This window comes from Ambystoma mexicanum, chromosome 3q, assembly GCF_040938575.1.
Source record: "Ambystoma mexicanum isolate Mex_15411 chromosome 3q, UKY_AmexF1_1, whole genome shotgun sequence".
Lineage (NCBI taxonomy): Eukaryota > Metazoa > Chordata > Amphibia > Caudata > Ambystomatidae > Ambystoma > Ambystoma mexicanum.
This window is the reverse complement of record NC_090926.1, coordinates 7,870,128-7,891,761: the sequence shown is the minus strand read 5'-3', so window position 1 is coordinate 7,891,761 and position 21,634 is coordinate 7,870,128. Positions and strand designations below refer to the sequence as shown.

The following is a 21,634-nucleotide window of genomic DNA, read 5'->3' as shown; positions in this document are numbered from 1 at the left end:
GAGTATCCACTCTGCGAGATTTGCGGTCGAGGAAGCCCCTAAACCCAGAGGAAGGTCGACTTTGCGACAACAGTCTCTGGGATTTGAAAGGAGCTTTAACCAAAACAGACAATGATTTAGCCGTCTGAGTGCTATCCTTGGTTTGGTGAGCTCTACATCAGTAGAAGAATGAAAAAGCTCCTTACCATCGAATTGGAAGGTCCAACACCTCGTCTTGCACTTCCTTAGAAAATTTAGTGGCATGCAGCCACGCCTGCCATGAGGTATCAACCCCAAGCATCAGGCCCCGAGCCGAGGTGTCTACGTGATGAGCCGCAGCCTCCAGGAGATCCTGTGCCAAGACCCTGGCATCGGAAAGGCCTCCTTTGAAATCTTCCAGGTTCTCGACCGGGATGTGCTCCTCAAACTCCGACAGACCTTTCCACATGCGCATGTTAGCTCTCGCCAATATCAATTCGGCGTTGGCCTGCCTGAGCTGCAAGGCCGAGTTGGCGAAGATTTTCCTCCCGAGGGAGTCGAGGAGCTTGTCCTCCTTTCCCCGAACCTGAGTAGCCGTCGTGGAAGAGGATGCTGCAGGCCTGGACTGCAAGGTGGCCGCAGCCACCACTGTGGAGGAGGGAGGCAGACAAGATGACAGGGCCACCTCTTCCGAAGAATGCAGCCTGTACCTCGCGTCAATCTTTTTATTGACAAAAAGTCCTGAGTGTGGCTTTTCCCAGACTCTTTGGACCGCGGCCAGAACGTCCTTCTGCAGGAACAGGCCGGTACGCTCCAAAGGAGACAGGGTGAACGCCCCAGAAAGCACGCCCTCCTGCGGAGCGTGTGCCTCGGGCACCGGAACATCTAAAAAACTCATGTCCAGTACCCAGTCATGAAAGGCTCTGATAGAGCGGGGAAGGTCCTCATTGTCCTGATCGCCTTGAGGGTCATCTGACAGGTCAAGATCCTGCTGAGCCGTGTCAGGCACTGCCTTGTCCACTGGGGACAATGGAGGCAAAGGCGGGAGAGCAGGAGGGGCACCACGGGCAAGGGAGGCGCTGGCGGAACCGCCGGAGGCGCCGGTGGACTTCTCTCCTTGAAAAGCCCTTTGAAATATTCCCTCATGGGGTCGGTGCACATAAGCACTTGAAATTTACCGAAAAAGGCATCCTCAGGAGATTGTTTCGGGACCTGAGGAGGCCTCTCATGAGGTGGACAAATCCAGGGACGTAACGGCGAAGGGTGCTACACTGGCCCCTCCACCGACGTATCCACATAAATCAAAGAAGCCACCCCCGTGGGCAACGAAACATTGTGCGGAAGAGGCATCCGGGCGTTCCAATCATAATCCGGCCGGTAAGGATGCGCACAAGGGACCTTAGGTTCACCCAAGAGACCGAGCCCTACACCAGAAGCCGATGGCATAGTTGTAGGGGTAGCACCTAAAATGGCCACCGTGGTTGTAGCAGGAACGGGTGCCATTTTGTCCTCGTCTGAGGGGAAATGCAGCACGTGAGGAAGTGAGGCAGGGTCCCCGTCGATGGATCAGGGGTCTTAATCTTAGCCTTAACATAAGGAACCTCGGCCGAGCCGGTACTATGAGGTCTGGAATGTTTTTGTGACATACCAACCGCCAACTGAGCCTTCGAAGGAAGGACCTCGGCACTGCCGGTAAAAGAAGAACTTTGATTCTTTGCCCCCTCAACAGATCTGGTGTCACCACAAGAGCGGGAACGGTGCGCTTTCACCGACAAAGCCTTGGCTGGCCTCTCAGAACTGTTGGTAGCTTTAGCCTCTGTGCGAGGGACCTCGGACCCAGGCCCGGTAAAAGCCTTTTCTGCGCGGGCCTCGAACATCCGTTCAGTAACTACAAGCCCAGCCAAGGCCTCGGGGCGCACCCCGATTTTGTTTTTGAGGGAAGCCGACAGAGGCCTCAAAGCGAACCTGGTATCCCATGACTCAGTAGAACTGGGTCTACAAACAGCCCCCACAGGAGGGGCCTCGGAGCATACTCTGGTGTTCACAGGCCCCTTACGGAGACCCTCAGAGAAAACTCTGGTAGAATTATTAGGCCCAACGGGCACCTCAGGGCGAACCCCGGTAACAGAGCGATCAACGCCCCTCCCTGACCGAGAGGAACCCGGGAAGGTATCCCCCGGTCGGGGTGCTCTGAAAAGTAAAGAACTTACCGGGCATTTTTTCTTCTCGTCGATGAACACCTGAAAATGCGAAGGAGGAGTTCGTCGGAATACCTCCTCCCACCGCTCCAACCGCTCCAACCGACGTTGAAGTGCCCAGACCGAAAGGGAGTCACAGTAAAAAAAGGAGTCCCAACGGTGTTCCGGACCCAAACACTCTAAACAAAGAGGATGGGGATGGGGATCCGCCCTCGCGAAGCGACAGTGACACGATGAACAATCTGGAAAGTCTAATTTGAAAGACATAGACAGACTAGTAAACGATGCTAGTGAGAGCCAGAGAGGAAAAAAGGGAAGAAAATCTTCGAGGATGCAAGTGTGTCCGCCCCAATCGAGCGGAGAAAAGGACTGATGGGCAATGTGCGGGGCACAGCCAAGGTGGGTGGGGTTACGGCCGCGTACCGGGCCCCGCGCAGGAAAGAGAGGAGGGACACATTTTTGAAAAAGAAATGTGGATGCTTTTTACAAAGTGCTCCGGTCCCGTCCCACAGGACGGAGAGATGTCCCACAAGTATGGAGGAAAGGGGACGGGACGTAGGAGTAAATTTATTCCAAGTTTGTTTCCCTCTTCCCTCTCTTCCTGGTTTGGCTTTGATGGCTGCAGTCGACGCTGGTATTGCCCAAAAGGGAACAGCGGTTCAAGGTTGGGGGTCCCCAGGAGTTGATGGAGCTCCGAACATGATCCGTCAAAACTTCCATGGCTGGGAACAATGGAGGTTCTAGCCGGCAGTGTAGGCCCAACCTGGCTCCCACACAGTGCAGTGGAGGCTAGGACGAGCAGGGAAGCCCTGGTACAGCCTGAGGCTCTCAAAGTGCCCATTGGCAAGAAAGGCATTAGCGGTACATCCCATCAACATAACGCTGTGTTCATAAGAAAGCAAGAGCAGATAGCAGGTACCTATTAAAGGAACATCCAAAGTAACTTCTTCCAGAGTTGACTGTAATGCTTATGTGTACAAATTGAAGACGAGGGAGTGCCAAGTAAAGTATTCCCTTCCCTGTTAATCAAGATGTCTTTCGTTCACATTCCCTCAGCACCATGATGTACCTCTGCCAGTGTATTCTCGTGGGCCACAATAAGGAGGCACTGGAAGCCCCAGGAATTAATTTCCCTCATTGGCATGTGAAAGTAGAACAAGTTACTTACCAACTGTAACGTTCTTTCGACTGGATGTTTCTCCCACGTATTCCTCATCTTGTGATCATTCGTTATCTCCAGCTACGCTGCTTCGGAAAAAAAATGTCTCGGCAGAGGGCGCTGTGCTCGAGGTCGTGGCATCGATTGTCCCTCGAAGTACTCCGTACTCTGTCGACGTCACCGATGGTATAAATAGCTCGAGCCGCGCCCGTTGATTCAGTTCTGTTTTTTCGATGAAATATATATAGGAGGAACACCCAGGCGTGCCCCATGACCGATACATTCTTCGTGAGAGGAAAGTGTAAGAAAACGTAAAACTGTACTGTGGGGTAGGATGGGAGGGTCGATGAGGAATACGTGGGAGGAACATGCAGTCAAAAGAACGTTACAGTTGGTAAGTAACTTGTTCTTTGAATGGATTGTGTCCTCCCACGTATTCCTCATCTTGTGAAAGGCTCCCATAGCAGTATCAATTTTGGAGGCGGGAGTACTAATTTCAGTTTTCATGGACAGAATGCAGAACTGCCTTGGCAAATAAACACTCGTTAGAGGAGGCAGTATCCAAACAATAATGTTTAACAAAAGTATGCATTGTTTTTCCAGGTTGCAGCTGCACAAATATCTGCTGCTGGGACTCCCCTCTTTAGAGCCGCAGAAGTAGCCATTCCCCTTGTAGAATGGGCACGAAGCCCATCTGGTGGTTCTTTTCCCGCTAATCTGCAGCATTCAACTATGGCTAATATGATCCAGCGGGAAATTGTCTGTTTTGTTACAGATTAGCCTAATTTATGACCAGTATAACCCACAAATAGTTGGTCATCTTGTCTCAATTTAGCCATCCTTGAGATGTAAAAACTAAGAGCCCTCTTGGGATCTAATCTGTGTAATCTCTCCTCTTCCTTGCCCAGATGAGGAGGAGGATAAAAGGTTGGTAGTACTATTTTTTGTGACAAATGGAAGTCCGAGACTACTTTTGGCAAGAACAAAGGTTTAACTTTAAGGACTACCTTATCCTTATAAAAAATAGTACATGGTGGTTTGCATGAGAGAGCCTGAAGTTCGCTAACCCTGCGGGCTGATGATAGGGCCAGAAGAAGGACAGTTTTTAGAGTTAAAAGCCTCAACGGACATGAGTGCAGAGGCTCAAAAGGTATGCAAGTCAAGAATTTTAACACCAAATGTAAGTCCCAAGTTGGTACATGAAAAGGTACTGGAGGGTATACATTAGTAAGCCCTTTTAAGAATTGAATTATTAACGGTATTTTGAAATATGAAACCTCTTCCAAGGAGCGCTTGAAAATGGACAGCACAGCAAGGTATCCTTTGATTGTTCCTATCTGGAGCCCCAGATTAGCTAGATGTAGCAGAAAAGAAAGCACCATTGGGGTGCCACACTGAAAAGGGTCCACATCCTTGTCTTTGCACCAGTTACTAAACCTGTTCCAGTGACATCGGTACAAATATTTTGTTGCCGGTCTTCTGGCCGAAAGCAAGATTTCCATTACGTCATCCGGAAGATCCCAATCCTTGTATCTCAACCTCTCAGAAACCATGCGTGAAGGTTGAGTGTCTTGACGTCTGGATGGAGAACCCGACCTTCCTCTTGCGAGAGAAGATCCTCTCTTTGCGGATGTTAGGGAGAATTCTCTCTTTAGGCTGAATTTCCTAACCTAGCGAGTCCCCCAGCAGCTTTGCTGGATTTCTGGAGTTTGTTTTTTTCTCCTGCCAAGAGTGAGACTTTTTTTCTCCCACTCTTGGACATGATTTATGGTGTTCCTTTGACTGTTAAATTGTTTTATGGGCTATGGGGTCCTTTACTCCATAGGGTCTTGTGTGTTTTTACTATGTGTGTTACACAGCACCCTCCGTGCAGTAACACAGGGGTGTCATAGTGACACCCCACCATAGACTCCATACCCTGGGACTGACTACTGTCTCCCAGGGCATGTAAAGTCACCATTGGCTTTACTAGTCCCAAATTATTAACAGAAACCAGTACAAACCATCATATTCGATTGCCCCGGGGTCTGTTAGTCGAGGGGGCACGCTCCGTCCCCCCCGATCGAGTTTTGGCTGGTGGCAGTGGAAACTACTTTTTATATTCGACCGCGAATATTTCCCTATGGGATTTTCCCATTGTTCGAGGCTACCAACTTTAATTATTTAATTCTCATAGCCTTGAACATAACGCCGGTTTAATATTAATTCGCTGGTTGGTATTTTTTGCCAAGACTCGATTCTAAAATGGCATTTGTGTTCTCTTCTGTGACTCCAACCCAAGTCGAGCCCTTTGTTCCACTTTTTGGTGGGCTTCTCCACAGAAGCCTCCAAAAGTGGTGCCACTCTGTCTGGGTACCACAGGGAGTGCGGGAGGGGGTTTAGGCACCCTGGACTGAGTTACCTTGGTAACTCAAGTCGCACTCTTGTGTGATTGGCCCAAGTGGTGAGCCGGCCGGCTCACCACTTAGCATGTTTGATTGACAGCTAGGCTGAGTGAATGGGGGTATGCTGCATAAAAGCAGGGCTTTGGGTACTTAAACTTCAGAAGTCGCCACAGGACCTGAGAATCCGACGAGGGAGAAGCTGAGCCGACCTACCACGACGACACCACCGGTGGAGCCCTGCGGAACTGACTCACCACTTCCCGACGACAGAGAAGATCTCCCGGCTGAGAGGCTTCTTCCCCTGACTGGTGGGCACAACCAGTTTACCTTCTTCTCTTCGCACCCCAGACCGGTTTGTGGTCGAATTGCCCGTGCCAAGCACCCCGACAGCCGGATAGCCACTTACCACTGGACCGCGAATCAACGGACCACTCCTTGTACCTGAGAAACTCCGCGGCTGGTTTCTTCCCTGGCAGTGCAACGGACTCCTGTCTTCCTCCCCGACGAGATCCTCTCTTCCCCCGGACGAAGCACCGACTTGCATCCGCTGCCAGGAACAACTGCCCCCGCTGGAGTATTCTCACCACTTTAAGGTACCGTGTCCGCCAGGCCTCCCTTTCTAAAGATTGCTACAAGGTAATAATAACCCCTTAACCTTCTGGACTGGGCTGGCAGCCTTGACCCTCTAACTGGTCCCTTTCTTTGGTCCAACTCCTTTTTGAACCGTTACAAGACTTTTGTGCACTGCAACCGTGTGAACTTGGACACATTTCGTTTTGATCCTCTTAAAGCGAATCCGGCCTACTGACTCTGAATTCACTGTGTTACTTTGCCTTCCTCTCTTGTTAGGTTCGTGAAAAAAAGTGTTGGGATCTGTTTCAATGTATTCTCTGCTTTTCTCTCCCTTTTTAAAACGAATTATTAGAGTGCCCTCTACGTTAAGCGCTCACCGCTGTCTGAAAATAAGTGGGGCTTTACTTAAGACTTGTCTAATATTCTTTTAAGGGAGTGTATATCTTTTAGTGACCGTGTTTTTGAATTGCTTACTATTAGTGCCTGTGTGTTTTTCTAGATGTGGTTTTAAATAAATAATTATATCTCTTTTACACCAAGCCCTGGTCAGTGTTTACTTGTTCTATTGTGTTCTCTTGACCTATTGTGAATACTCTGTATACTGCCTAACTTTTCTTGAGGGAAGTCTGACTGCTCAGCCACAGCTACCAAGTAAATCTGTGTGGTACAGACTGCTACCAAGTGGGTTTACTGCCAAACACCTGTAGTCCTAAATCTTTTGCAGTGGTCCCACAGGGAACTGCACAGGTTTCTGCCTAACAGCGGAAGACATATTGGAGGGCAGATGGACATGTCTAGAAGGTCCGGGTACCACGTCCTCCTGGCCCAATCCGGGGCAATTAGGATCATGGTTTTCCTGAACTTTCTCAACCTCCTGATTACTTGAGGAATCACAGGGACTGGGGGAAAAGCGTACAGCAGTGGAAACTTCCACTCCACTACGAATGCGTCTCCCAGAGCTCCTCTTTGAGGAAATTCCCTTGAGCAGTACTGATCGCACTTCCGGTTGATCGCGGTGGCGAACAGATCCACTTGAGAGGTTCCTCAAAGGGCGAAGATCTCCAGAAGGACTTCCTGAGCCAGCTCCCACTCGTGAGAGACCGTGCTCTGCCTGCTCAGAGCGTCTGCCGCTGTGTTCTTTTCTCCGGCTAGGTGAATTGCTGATAGAGAGATTCCTTCTCGTATTGCCCAGAACCATAGCTGCATCTTCTCTCTGCACAGTGGTAGTGACCCTACTCCTCCTCTTTTGTTCAGGTAGTACATGGCCACCGTGTTGTCCGTCATTATCAGAACATTCTTTCCCTGTACAGAGGGCAGAAAGGCCTTCAGCGCTAGTCTGATTGCCCTCAGCTCCAAAAGGTTGATGTGTAGTTTGGAAACCGATGGAGACCAACGACCGCTGATTGTCAGATCGTTGGTGTGTGCTCCCCACCCCGTGAGTGAGGCGTCCGTCACTACTGTTATCTCCGGCCATGGTTGCCAAAATGACTCTCCTCTGAGAATGTTGTTGTTGCAAGCCCACCATAGAAGATCCTGAGCAACTGCGCTCGGGACTTGCAGAAGATCCGACAAATTCCCTGAGAACTGGGGCCACTGAGTTCTGAGTGCCCATTGAAGGGATCTCATTCTCAACCTGGCTTCTGGTACTAGGAAAATGCAGGATGCCATGAGGCCGAGCAACCTGAGAAAATCGAAGGCCGGTAGACGTTGGGCATTCTGAAACTTTGTTACCATCTGCTGGATGTGGAGAGCTCTCACTTCGGGAGGCGAGGCTTTTCCCGATGAAGTGTCCAAGACTGCTCCGATAAACTGGAGCTTCTGGGATGGTATCATGTGGGACTTCTTGAAATTGAGGGAGAAGCCCAATTTGTGGAGGAAGTGGCAGGTGATAGAAAGATATTCCTGAGCTTGTTCTGGAGAACTTGGTCTGATCATCCAGTCGTCCAGGTAGGGATATATGTGTGTACCTCCTCTACTGAGACTTGCTGCCACAACCGCCAACAGTTTGGTGAAAACCCTCGGGCGGAGGTCAACCCGAATGGCAGAACTCGAAACTGATAATGAGAATTGCCAATCGCGAACCTCAGGTACTTTCTGTGCTTTGGATGGATTGGCACATGAAAGTAAGCATCCTGAAAGTCCAATGATAACAACCAATCTTGGAGTTGAAGAGCCTGAAGGATCTGAGAAGGAGTCACCGTCTTGAACTTGTCCTTCCTGAGGAACTTGTTCAAGTTTCTCAAGTCCAAGATGGGTCTCAGTCCTCCATCCTTTTTTGGGATGAGAAAATATGGGGAGTACCAACCCCTGTTCCTCTCCGCTACAGGTACCAGTTCTATGGTACCTTTCTCTAGCAGGGTTAAAATTTCCTGCAACAGGAGCGGATCCGGAGTTTTGGCGGAGTTGGCTCCCGGTGGATGATTCTGAGGCCTTTTTAGAAAGGGGAGACAGTAACCTTGGGCTACTGTTTCCAGTGCCCAAGCATCTGAGTTAATGCCCCGCCATTCCTTCAGATGTTGAGAGATCCTGCCTCCCACTGGTGTTTTGTGTAAATAAGGTCTCAGAGGGATTTGGAGGTCGGCTGCAGGAGTGGCTGAGGGTACAGATGCCGCTCCTGAGGCTGATTTTGCACCTCTTCCTCGTGCTCCACGAGGGAAGTTTCATTTGCCCCTTTGAGAAGCCTGTCCTCTTCCTCTACCAAATGAGTAGTATCGAAAAAAACAACCCCTCCAGGAAGATGAGCCAGAATAGGGTTTTAGAGGCTGGCGTAAAGAGGCGCTAAGTGATTTAGCTGCCGCTTTCGAGGTCTGAAGTTTTTCTAGGCTTTCATCAGCCTTTCTGCCAAAGAGCTTCAAGCCATCAAAGGGCGTGTTGAGAAGTCTGGCTTGCACGTCTGGTGCAAACCCCGACTTCCTCAACCACGCAAATCTGCGTAGCACAACGCTTGCAGCCATGGATCTGCTGATACTATCAGCAGTATCCAGTACAGACTGGAGACATTCCCCCATTGCCTCCTTTCCGTCTTTGACTATATTCAGGAAGCCTTCCCTTTCCTCGCCTTCCGGAATATGATCAGCTGCTGCCGAAATACAGTCCCACAGGGTATGGGTAAACCTGGCTAGGGTACAGGTGACATTTGCCGACTTAAGTGCCATACTGCCTAACGTGAAGACTTTACGTGCCCAGGCATCCATTTTTTTATCCTCTCTATCTGGAGGGATAGTTAGATAAGCAGTTTGTTTTGAAGTAGATGCTGCCTGAATGACTAAACTCTCTGGAGTCGGATGTTTATTCAAATATTCAGGATCCGTTCCAGCTGGTCTATATTTTCTTGGAAAAGTGCTATCTGCAGCAGCAATAGTTTCTGGTTTCTCCCAGTTTTTCTCCACAGTCCTTTGGAGGACCCTGTGGAAATGGAGAACAGGATATTTCTGAGGTCCCTTGACAATTATATCCGTCATGTCATCTTGTTCAAAAATGGGTGAAGTATTACCCCAACCCATATATTCAACTACCCTGGTCATAAGACCCCTGTACCCAGCATCTGCATGATCTGCAGGATCAGGTTTTGGGAACTCTAATTCTGGGGATGTGTCAACTCCACTGACAGAATGTAGAGTATCACTCAGGTCTCTCACTCTAGATTCCTGGTCAATAAGTTCCTCAGGGACTTGTCTTGTACCATAAGTAACTCCCAAAGGAGTAACCTCATCTTCTTCTGAAGCAGACTCTTCATAAATTGCTGACATAGATTTGAAAAAGTCTGACCTGGGCAAAGGAGCGACTCTCCTTTCTTCCTCTTGCATCTGCTTCGAAGGAATTGGCAAATCCTTCGAAGTTGTCGAAGGGGTCTTCGAAGTCTTCGAAGATGACTTCGATAATGGCTTTGAGGATGTTTTCAGCTTTGGAATCGAAATTATCGATGCTGAGGGCGTCGACAAAGTCTTCGATGACTTGTGTTTCTTGTATGGCACTGGAGAAGTGCTCGACTCTCGAAGAGTCTTCGACGGTTTTACGTCGACTCAAGGTTTTTTGGATTCCTCGACGCTACCGATCTTTGCTATGGTAGCCTTGGACTTCCCTTTGTCGTCCAATGGAGCGACTTTAGGGGTATGGCTTTTCCAGGGTCTTTCGAGGGGGTCGGGCCACATTCTCGAAAACCATCATCTTTTTGCGGAATTCTTCCCACTTACTCGGAGAATCCGATTTAGTCGGACAAAGAATTTCTTCGGTCGACTCTGAAGAAGAAGATGATGATGAGGGAGATCTATGTCCCCTCTTCATTTTTTTCGATGATGACGAAGAGTGTCTCGATCTACTCCTAGATCGAGATCTCTTTTAGAGCCTATGGCGATCCAATTCCTTAGAATCAGTTGCTTTCTTGTGTCTTTTTGACAAAACCTTTTTTGAGGCCTCCCTACCCACCGACAGTTTACCTCTCCTCTCACAAAGAGCTTTCTCAGTCATAGATTGGCAGGACCTGCAGCCGTCGGTTCGGTGACTGGAACCGAGACACCAGAGACAAATCCGGTGGGGATCGGTGATCGACATCTTAGACCCACAATCTGCACACTTCTTGAACCCAGTCCTGGGTGTCGAAGGTGTCGAAGATGACGACATTTTCTTCACAGAAAATAGAAGCGTGCCGTTCTCGATAGCGAAGCGATCGGAAAAACGGAACTGAAGCAACGGGCGCAGCTCGAGCTATTTATACCATCGGTGATGTCGACAGAGTACGGAGTATGTCGAGGGACAATCGATGCCACAACCTCGAGCACAGCGCCCTCTGCTGAGAATTTTCTTTTCCGAAGCAGCGAAGCTGGAGATAACGAATATCACAAGATGAGGAATACGTGGGAGGACACAATCCATTCGAATTATAGTTTTCCCTGCTGAACAAGGACTAATCCCAATGGCCGTACAGACCATAAGTCATAGTACCCGCGCATTAAACAATACAATACAAATACAATATGTGTTTGCTAGTCCAATCATTGCTACTATTTACACATCTGAGCTGCATGCTTTGGGCACACAGACAAATTGGCTGAGAGGATTAGGACACGGGGACAATGTGGGAAGCACTTGAACAAACACTGTGAGAAGGTTGCACTGCTATTGAACAATTCAGCTTCTAGCCCCTTCCAGTCACCCCCTTTCAGCAGCTCAAAACCCCAAACCTCAGCAGGAGATGAAACTCCTAATGAGCTAAAGGTACTAGCTGAATGCAGCATAACAGTTGCCAGACTAGCTGAGCCCTCCTTTTCTTTCTGTGTGCGCTTTCTCTCTGCCTGCCTGCATCAGCCTCTCTGCGCCATCTTTCTGTTGGCCTGCTCCAACCCAAGCCATCTCTCTTTTGGACTTGTATCAGCGTCTCGGCAACACCTGCGGGTACTTTCATCGGCCTGCTTTCTTCACCACCGCTATCTCTGTGTACATTCATTGACCATTGTGCTTTCATCGGCCTACGTCATTCATCCAACGCCATCTGTATGTGAGCGTTCAACCCAAGTCATCTCTCTTTTGGACTTGTATCGGCATCTCGGCAACACCTCCGGGTACTTTCATCGGCCTGCTTTCTTCACCACCACTATCTCTGTGTACATTCATTGACCGTTGTGCTTTCATCGGCATGCATCATTCATCCAACGCCATCTGCATGTGAGCGTTCGACCCAAGCCATCTCTTTATTGGACTTGTCTCGGCTTTCTTCACCACCACTATCTCTGTGTACATTCATTGACCATTGTGCTTTCATCGGCCTGCCTCATTCATCCAACACCATCTGTATGTGAGCGTTCAACCATAATGCCATCTCCCTTTTGGACTTGTATCGGAATCTCGGCAACACCTTCGGGTACTTTCATCGGCCTGCTTTCTTCACCACCACTATCTCTGTGTACATTCATTGACCATTGTGCTTTCATGGGCCTGCCTCATTCATCCAACACCATCTGTATGTGAGCGTTCAACCCAAACCATCTCTCTTTTGGACTTGTATCAGCGTCTCAGCAAGACCTCCGGGTACTTTCATCGGCCTGCTTTCTTCACCACCACTATCTATGTACATTCATTGACCATTATGCTTTCATGGGCCTGCTTCATTCATCCAACACCATCTGTATGTGAGCGTTCAATCACAATGCCATCTCTTGGTAAACGCGAACATTTGAAGCCAGAGACATCCTCAGCCTTTTATACATGTGTTTATATAGATAGATGGTGAGATACTCCTCTACTTTGTGTATTTTTACCCTTTTATGCTGTACAGTTCTACAATGCCAACAGTTGGTATTAGCTCTTCTCGTTGCGTAGGTTTCTTTAAAAAATGACACTTTTTAGTTGTCTTTATTCTCGACAGAAAGACATATCGCAGTGTGATGCTCTATAAGGCATGATCAAATCAATTCAAGACAGGTAATAAATAACTCGACCAGCAATGTGAGAGATGTCACTGAAAGCAAGTGACCTAATGACGTGTTGGCAAACACAAGATGTAAAAATAAAAAACATGTCAGACATCAAACAGAGTGGGTTCCCGTTATGCCAATAGACATCCAATGCCCCGCATAACTGAAATACTAGGTTCTGATCCCAGCAATGCCCAGGCTTACGAGATACTATGAAGTGCAATGGCTCGTAAAATGACTGCAAATTGACAGAAAAAAAAGACTGTACCAAAGATTTGTCTTCAAAGATAAAAAAAGAGATAAAAACATAACAAGAGTCAGCTTGTAGATATTGCATTGCCTCTCCCAGCTCAAAGTAAGATTGGACAAGAGGGTTGGAGGAATGAAACACACACATTAAACTCCTTATTAGTTTAGCGGGACTGTGCAATAGATCAGCAGCAATACTTTGCAGAAAGAATTGCTTGATTTTGAACTGAGTCCTGGTTTTAAATTAAATATGCTGACTTAGCAAAGGTCACAATGTTGCACGATTTCAAGATCGTTTCTTAATTACTCAACTACTCTTTTAGAGTGGTCTACATATGGCAACACTAACCGATTCGACATTTATATAGATGCTTCAGTGTTTTTTCTTTACTAAACCTTTGTATGGGGTAGCCGCCACTCCTTCAGAATAAAAAAGAACTCTTTTTTTGGACAAGTTATTTATTTATTTAATGTGTTACAATTTAAATTAATAAACTTTATATACACAGTGGTACAAAGACAAATATGTTTGGCAAAGCTGTATGCTGATATTTCTCCATTACTTCAATAGGCTTCGTCCCTCACGATTGCTTGGACCTGAAATTAATGTTTTAAAATGATGCCACTAACAATAGCAGTAACTGGCCTAGTAACTGAGACATTAGTCCACCATGTTTAGCTTCCATGTAGCCCATGCGTCGACGATGAATGTTCGAGTTCGAGTTCTTTTATGATTACATTGCAGTTTACATGTTTAACTGGTCTTTGTATCAGGATGGTGGATGACGATGGACAAATGAGAAGTTACATGTACTGTTGCTCAGGCAAACAAATAAACAAAACTTGAGAAGAAAAAAAGAAATTAGGCAACCACCCTCTTAGCAACAATCTGACATTCCCTTTTCTCAAGCCATGCTTTTCAAGCATTTCTTCTGCCAGTGAAACTATCGTATAGTAAGTAGCCTTCTCAGTGTCATGCAAATGGCAATCTTATCCTTCCTGCGAAAACGCGAAGCTTCCGCCAAGAACTAATCAGGGAGCCTGCTGCAGTAGTAGACCCATGATCAGAGAAAAGCTTTGCGCTGGAGATCCTCACAATGAAAGAAGCTGCTGTCAAACGCCTCCCAAAATAGCTATCTCTTTTTATTCCGCCTCCTGGAGATTTAATTGGGAGGCAGTAGCCTTGTCGCCATTGTAACACAATATAAGACCTGCTGCCTAACAAGAGACTAGGGATGATTTTTCTCAAAAGAAAAAAACATTTGTCCATTTAAGCGCGATTAAATATTGTCTGTGCATGCACGTGAACATTTTACTGCCATTGGAGAGGTCACATTGTGTGGGTTGCCTAAGCAACGGAGTTGAATTTGCATCGTGGCTGAGAGCATTTCAGGACCCAAAGCAGAGTTAATAATGCTACAACATTGCCCCAGTGTATTGTGGAAAAAGGGATGCTGCTAAAAAGAATATTTATTTATTTTATTTATCAATCGCTATACAACTAGCAAAACATATAATAAAATAAAGAATGCTTGCATAACAATTCACATACAAGTCAATTGTGTAAACATTCCAACCCATACAATAAAACCACCAATCGTCATATATTAAGAACATCCATACAATCTCATCTAAAGAGATCAAAAAAATCAATCACTATAACATGATCTCTTAAAAAGACAATTCCTTCAATGAAAATGCTCACTTTAAGCATCTTAAGAATCCTGTCACTTCGATACCAACCGAGGAGAGGTATCCCCCCCAAGCATCTCAACCAAAGGGATTCACAATCAGTGAAAGCTTCATCCGAGACCAAATTCTTGAGATGTATAATGTGAAGTGGTAAAAGTGCTTTTGCCTTAGTAGTATTTCCAAGGTACATAACAAATTCCACCTGAACTTCAAAAATTCCTCCTGGTAATAACGATTAGGAAAGATATTCGATAGGGCGCAACCACCCCACACTGTTTATGATCATGAATAAGATGAGATAATGAGGGATAACAAAATTGAGTGTAGAACACCAGTCAGCTTGATACAGCGCATATTTAACCGCTCCCAGATGCTGCCATAAATCTGAAATACTTTTCCCAGTTTTAAGGAGAAAGCTATCACATTGATGTTTCAATCTGTTTGATAGATTTACACTTTTAGTGCCCAATATGTTGTCTAACGCTTCATACAAAGATTTCTCCATTAGGAGAAGTATACTCCGATAGAGGTTCATAAGCCTCCATTTGACTCTAACTCCTAGAAATTTAAGACCAAGTATATATCAAATGGCGGTCACAGTTACCGAATTAGGAACTCTTAAGACCGTATGCCAAATTAAAGTCTCCAATTTATCGAGGTAATTTAAAATTCAGGCACATCGCAATTCCACTCCATAAATAATTTAAATAAAGTTACTCACCGTAGTGACTACCTTACTCCTAAGCATAGTACCCTTTCCTCCATACTTATGGGACATTCCTCCGTCCTGTGGGACGGGACCAGAGCACTTTGTAAAAAGCATCACATTTTTCAAAAAAGTTTTACACGGGGTACCAAACGCTGCCGTAACCCCACCCTCCTTAGCTCCGCTCAGCGCATCGGCCATCAGTCCTTTTCTATCGCCAGGTCTATGACCATTAAGCAATACCAGAGGAAACCTTTTAGAGGGGACGGCGGGCGGGCGGATGGAGGAAAGGGGACTATGGACTAGGAGTAAGGTAGTCACTACGATGAGTAACTTTATTATACTCATACGTCCCGTCCACTTTCCTCCATACTTATGGGAGATTCCCAAGCACTCCTCACAGGAATTACTGGTGGATGGAAACTCCTTACTGAAACAGGTTCCTAAGCACAGCTTGATCAAACTGAATATTAGCCCTGGAGATCAGGTCCAGACAGTAATGCTCACAAAAAGCCGATGGGGAGGCCCACGTAGCCGCTTTTTCAACGGTCACCCAGGGAACATATTTTTGGAAGGCAACGACAGCCGCCTTGTCCTGCACAAGATGAGCATGAATTCGCTTTGGGGCCCGAAGACGCTGAATGGTATACGCCTCAGAAATACAGGCCGCGATCCACCAGGAGATGGTCGCTTTCGAGGCCGGCTTTCCTTGCGGATTCCCGAAGGTCACAAAAAGCTGCAAAGAGTTCCTAAGCTCAGATGTTGTGTCCAGATAGAACTTAAGGGCTCTTCTAATGTCCAGGCAGTGCAGAACCTGTTCGGCCTCCGATGGGAAGAATACAGGCAATGAAAGTGACTGATTCAAATGAAAATCAGAGACCACCTTCAGAAGAAAGGCGGGATTTGTTCGCAGGACAAACTTATCCTTATGAAAAGTAAGGAATGGATGCTCCACCTACAAGGCCTGAAGTTCACTTACACGCCTTGCCGAAGTCACAGTAATCAAAAAGGACACTTTCCACGAAAGGTACTTAAAATCGACAGTAGCCATGGGCTCAAAAGTCTTATGACACAAGGCAGTAAGTACCACATTCAAATCCCACCTTGGATGCAGGTTGCGAACAGGAGGATAAAGATGCATCAGGCCCGCAAAGTGTCTTAACGACTGGATTAGACAATGAAAAAGAGCACTGGTTAGTGGACAAATAAGCGGCCACAGCTGATAAATATGTCCTGCACGACAAGACATGGATGCCAAACTCTGTCAGATGTGAAACAATGGACAGGACCATGTCGATAGTAGCCTCCCTGTGGTCCAGCTGCCTAGCCAAACACCAGTGACAGAACCGTAGCCAATTACCTCTATACTGTGATCTTGTTGAGGGCTTCCTGGCCGCTTGAATAATACGAATGTTATCCGCAGACAAATTGAAGCGCTCTAAAGCTCTGAACTCAGGCACCAAGCCGCCAAGCTGAACGATTGTGGGGAGGGTTATCGGGGATGGTCCCCGACCTGCTTCACCAGAGCCAAGTGGAAGCTTGAGCAGCGGGCACACCGATAGATGCTGAAGCTCCAAAAACCAAAACCTGGCCAGCCATCAAGGGGCTATGAACAGCAGGGAGCAATTCACAGTGTTCCTTAGCTTGCACAGCACCCGATGGATCAGAGGAAGAGACAGAAAAGCGTAGGCCTTCATGTTGTACCATGGAATTTCGAGAGCATCCCGCGGTGAGGAGGCTCCGAGCCCGTTCCTGGAGGCATACAGGGGAAGCTTCCTGTTTGTGGATGTCGCAAAGATGTCCACTTCTGGAATGCCCCAACAGCGAAATATATCCGAGAGGATCTCTGTGTTCAGTTCCCACTCATAGCTGACAATTGCTCGTCGGCTGAGGGCATCTGCAGTGACATTCAGCTGGCCCAGGATGTGTAATGCTACCAGCCAGATACCATCCTGAATGGCCCATTCCCAAATCCGAATGGCAAGATCCACAAGAGGAGGAGACCTGGTACCCCCCTGCTTGTTGATATAGAACATGGACACTGCATTGTCCGTGCGGACACAGATCACCTTGTTGACAATGCCTTGTTTGAACGCTTTCATCACCAGTAATATCGCCAGGAGCTCCAGATAATTTATATGAAGCTGTCTGTCCTGAGGCGACCAAAGATCTGAAACCTGAAGATGATCCAACGCTGCACCCCAAACCAGAAGGGAGGAGTCCGTAGTGGCAGTCAATAGTGGGCAAGGGTCCTGGAAGGGAGTGCCCACCGACAGATTGCTGAGAGACGACCACCACAAGAGGTCCGTCCTCATGAAAGGTGGAACCAGTATCATTTTGGAATCTGGATCCACTTCTTGAAGCCATGAGCTCCGAAGAGCCACCTGCATCTGCCTCATCTTGAGATGAGCAAGAGGAAGAGCCAGCACATACAAAGCCATGAGGCCCAGAAGCCTCTGGAACCACCAGGCCGACATGCTCTCCGACTGCATAAACACCTGACACATGGCGAACAGATCCGCCATTCTGTCCCCAGTCAGGTACACTCTGCACTCGATCATGTTTCAACATAAACCCAGGAAAATCAAGTCCTGAGAGACTGTCATGGAGGATTTCAGCCAGTTCACCGACAGCACAAGGTGGAACAGGAGCTAAAGGAGAGACTGAAGGTTGCTCGAGGCTTTCAGTGAACAAGGACTGCGCAGCAGCCAATCGTCCAATTACGGATACACATGGGTACCCAGTAGCTGAAGATAAGCTGCGATGACCAACATCATCTTGCTAAAGACACGCGGTGCCGAGCTGAGACCAAACGGGAGCACACGAAACTGGAAATGCTCCTCCCCCATGGAAAACCATAGGTATTTCCGATGCGGGCTCCAGATGAGGATATGCATATAAGCATCCTGAAGGTCCACCATGCTGAGCCAGTCGCCCATCTGTAGAGAGGACTTTATCCGACCGGGGGTGATCATCTTGAATTTCTCTAGGGGGAGAGAAATGTTGAACTGGGAAAGGTCTAGGATGGGTAGCAGGCCAGCCTGGTTGGGTTTGGGGACCGTGAACAGACAGGAGTAGAAGCCCTCCAGTCGCTCCCCTAGGGGAAAAGGTTCCACTGCCTTGAGAACCAGAAGCTTCTGGACTTCGGCTCTGAGGGAGGGCATCCCCGACTGCTGGAAAGGAGGATTGATGGGTGGGGTAGGGGGAAGGGGCAAGCGGAAGCACGCCCGAGTTATTGACAAGTCCCACCGGTCCTCGGTGATAGTCTGCCACGACTCCCAGTGAGACACAATGCGCCCTCCCACCGGGGTCTTGTGCAAGCACCGAAAACCCTCATTTAGTGGGCTTCTCGAGGCGAGACCCCAAGATCCTTAGGAGGAGGCCAAGGACCGAGAGAAAAACCGGCCTCGCTGATGACGCCGACGGGAGTTTCCCTCTGTGTCTTTCGATCTATAAACCCCTGAAATCCAGAGGAAGACCGAGGCTGCGAGGGCGTACACTGAACCCTAAAAGGTGGTTTTACCAGAACGGACAAAGACTTGGCCGTCTGAGTGCTGTCCTTAGTTTTAGTCAGCTCTACATCCGGTGACGAATGGAACAGTTCTTTGCCGTCAAAAGGCAGGTCCAGAACTTTATCCTGAACCTCCTTGGAAAACTTGGTAGCATGAAGCCAAGCCTGACGAGAGGTGTCTACGCCAAGCATGAGGCCCCAAGCCGAGGTGTCAACATGATGCCCCACAGCCTCAAGCATATCCTGCGCCAAGACTCTGGCATCTGACAAGCCAGCCTTAAAATCGTCTAGCTTATCCTCAGGAATGAACTCCTCAAATTCCGACAGACCTTTCCACATTTTCATATTTGCCCCCGCTAAAATGTGCTCTGCGTTCGCCTGGCGCAACTGCAGGGCCGAATTAGCAAAGATCTTCCTCCCCAAAGAGTCAAGCAGCTTGTCCTCTTTGGCCAGAACCTGAGCCGCCGCTGTAGAAGACGCTGAAGCCGGTCTGGATTGTAGCGTGGCAGCCGCCACCACTGTAGAGGAAGGAAGCGGGCAAGACGCTAAGGCTACCTCCTCCAAAGTATGAATCCTATAACGAGCATCAATCTTTTTGTTAACGTGCAGTCCAGAGTGTGGCTTATCCCAGACTTTGCGGACCTCGGCCAAAACGTCCTTCTGGAAGAACAAGCCGGTGCGCTCCTGAGGAGACAAGGTGAACGACCCTGAAAGCACTGGTTCTTGCGGAGGGGGTGCCTCAAGTACTGGAACATCCAGAAGAGACGTCATGTCCAGTACCCGGACATGGTATGCCCTAACCGAGAGGGGCTGGTCATCGCCATCCTGATCCCCTAGCGTGTCATCCAAAGCGTCCGGATCGTCCTGCGCCACGTCTGGCTCTGCCGAAGACTTGTCTATTGGAGACAAGGGCGGTAGAAGCGGAAGATCTGGAGGTGGGCCAACTGGTAGAGGTGGGACAGCTGCCGGAACAACCAGTGCTGCGACGTGAACCATCGATACAGAATTCGGCCCTGGCGGGCAGATTTCCTTAAAAAGACCTCTGAAATATTCCTTCATGGGGTCGGAGTGCATTAGCTTCTGAAATTTTCCGAAGAAGGCATCCTCCGCCGAAGGTTTAGACACTGTGGCAGGCGGAGGCCTCTCATGAGAGGAATAGCTCCAGGGCCGCAAATGAGAGGGCTGCTGAGAGGGGCCATCACCAACAGGGTTGACGTAGTTCAATGGCCCAGAAGACACAGGGAGTGAGACCGAGTGCTGTAATGGCATTCGAGCGGTCCAATCATAAACTGGACGAAACGGTGCACAAGGAAAATGGTGTTCACCTCACCCGAAGAAATGCTCCCAGCACCCAACACCGATGGCGTAAGTGTAAGCGAAGAGTCCAAAATGGCCGTCGCAGTTCACGTGGGAACGGGCGCCATTTTGTCAACGCCTGAGGAGAACTGCGTCACATGTGTGAGTGAGGCAGGGGTCTCCACAGACAGGTCAGGGGTCTTGATTTTAGCCTTGACACAAGGAACCTCGGCAGAGCCGGTACTGTGTGGCCTAGGATGTTTCTGAGACATACTAATAGCCAAATTAGCCTCTGAAAGAGGAACCTCAGCCACACCGGTAACAGAGGAATTACAGTCAGCGACCTCACTCTGTGCCCCCTCAACAGAACCGGTATCCTCACTAAAGCGGCACCAATGAGGAAGCCACCTCACCGACAAGACCTTAACAGGCCTCTCAGTTCTGTCGGTCACCTTAGCCTCTGATAGAGGAACCTCTGACCCGAGTCTGATAATAGCCCCCTCATGAGGGGCCTCAAACTTTGTGAGCAGGCCCCTTACGGAGGCCCTTGCAGAACACTCTGGAACTCTTTTTAGGCCTGGAAGGCACCTCAGGGGAAACTCCGGTAACAGTGCTTTTAAAGCCCCTGCCGGACTGGGAATACCCCGGAAAGGAGTCCCCCGGTCGGGGTGCCCTAAAAACTAAAGAACTTACCAGGCGTCCCTTCTTCTCGTCAATGAAACTCTAAAAATGCGGAGAAGGAACGCGCTGAAACACCTCCTCCCACCGCTCCAGACAACGTTGAAGTGCCCAGACCGAAAGGGAATCGCAGTAGAAACACGAGTCCCACCGATGAACCGGACCCAAACACCCTAAACAAAGAGGATGGGGATCCGCCTTAGCGAAGCGTCACTCGCAGGAAGAACAACTATGAAAATCTAACCGAAACTGCATAGACGGACTACCACGCGACCGCTAAGCCGGAGCAGGAGAGAAGGACACTGGAAGGAAAAAATCTTCCAAAGATGCAAGTGCTTCCAGTCCCGAACGTGCAGAGAAAAGGACTGATGGGCGATGCGCTAAGCGGACCTGAGGAGGGCGGGGTTACGGCCGCGTACGGTACCCCGCGTAAAAAGAGAAGGACACATTTTTGAAAAATGTGATGCTTTTTACAAAGTTCTCCGGTCCCGTCCCACAGGACGGAGGAATGTCCCATAAGTATGGAGGAAAGGGGTCGGGATTTAGGAGTATTGAGATTGCCTTAACCTTATAAAAACACAGTACTGGTTTAAGGGAAAATCTTCCATATTTCATATTTATCTTCATCATCTGACTCGCAAAGGTAACTGCATTCTGTTTCAGCATATTACAAATCAGAGCTTTCTGTGGTTGCCTACAAATTGGGAAGGCCAGATATATTAGATTGTCTACCTATGTCAGATTACCTTTACCTAACGGCCACTACAATGTATACTGCCTCTTATTCATGGAAAATGGCATAATCTTACATTTCCCCGGA

General features: G+C 48.3%; 1 protein-coding gene across 1 annotated transcript in view; it reads right to left on the bottom strand.

The window, feature by feature from the left end:
* ENTHD1 (ENTH domain containing 1) overlaps positions 1–21,634 on the bottom strand; it is a 390,944-nt gene that overhangs the window by 209,161 nt on the left and 160,149 nt on the right. The window lies entirely within an intron of this gene.